We start from the raw sequence: 1,389 nt of genomic DNA on the forward strand, positions 1-1,389 counted from the left end.
AGACAGGCCACAGCTGAAGGCACCAGCTTTCTGGATAGTTTTCCTTAATTAGCATCATCTGTTGCTCTGAAACATCCTTGAACTGTACCCAAGATCCTTTTCAGGTATTTTACATTTTCCAATCAACTTGCTTGTTCTGATTAAATACGGGTCACTCAGGGTCGGCTGGGCAGCTGACTAGCCGAGTTACAAACTCTGCAGAAGATTTTAGTCCTTCGGGAGCTCTGAAGATCATGCCTCTTGTCTCATTCCTTTGGGCCTTCACCATGTATCTGTTTAGGGTATTTGGGATCTAGGCATAGACGCCAAAAGAAAATGATGCGACACAACTCATAGTGAACTGAATGGTTAAAATAGTGAATGTGAACCATTCCTTAACACCATATAGAAAATTACCTCAAAATGGATCAAATGTCCAAACGTTGGAGTTCAACTATGAAGTTTCTGAAATAAACAATAAACTATATGTATAAGTATTCATAATCTCAGATTTACAATTATGTTCCAGAGACTAGCTGAAAAATATTAAAAACTATATGCAAACTGGAGGAAAATATTTGAAAGTCTTTAATCTGAAAAAGACTAGAATTATATATATATATATATATATATATATATATATATATATATCATAGACACACCTGTTAGTAACTCAATTTATATGCAAGCATTCTAAATAAAAGACAACACAACAAAAAAGAAGTTTGGGGGTTATTAACCAAAATATATTCAAAATCAAAGGAAGTCTCTACCCATATCCTTAGTATTATTAAAATAAGTGTTAAAATGCTGTGTTCCAATCAGAGTATTCATTCTTTGATAGGTACGAAAAATATTATCCAATTACAATAGATTATTTCCAAAAATAATTATAGTTATTTACCTCAGAAATTCTCCTAAATTTATACATAATAAAAAACAAAAATATGACTAGAGTGCTTACTTTGGTAGCACAAGAACTAAAATTGGAATAATACAGAGAAGATTAGCATGGCCCCTGGACAAGGATGACACAGAAATTCAGTGATCCATATTTTAGGAAGGGAAAAGATTAGATATATAAATATATATTTATATACATATTATTATGTATATTAATATATATTAATATATATTAACATATATATATATATATATATATATATTGGGGGGATGGGAAAAGATTAGATGTATGTATATATCTAATATTCACCCTTCTTCCTTAAAAATATATGTGTATATATATATATATATATATATATGCAAGATAGATAGCTATACGCTAATCTCTGTTAGCTCATCCAAAAGAAGTTTGTGCTTTTATATTTTGACTGATCATTTTTCATGCCTAAATTTTGCAACCTGAACAACTTCTAAGATAACAGTGTGCAAAATATAAATTAGTGTTAA

At 30.0% G+C, this 1,389-nt stretch overlaps 1 non-coding gene across 1 annotated transcript; it reads left to right on the top strand.

The window, feature by feature from the left end:
• Positions 1-935: 935 nt before the first annotated feature.
• On the top strand, positions 936-1,038 carry LOC134470402 (U6 spliceosomal RNA). The gene has a single exon (XR_010039251.1). It is a non-coding gene; the product is annotated as a U6 spliceosomal RNA (small nuclear RNA).
• Positions 1,039-1,389: the final 351 nt, after the last annotated feature.

The sequence above is a fragment of the Cavia porcellus genome, unplaced genomic scaffold (genome assembly GCF_034190915.1).
Source record: "Cavia porcellus strain 051 isolate PalLab524CR breed Dunkin Hartley unplaced genomic scaffold, mCavPor4.1 scaffold_14, whole genome shotgun sequence".
Lineage (NCBI taxonomy): Eukaryota > Metazoa > Chordata > Mammalia > Rodentia > Caviidae > Cavia > Cavia porcellus.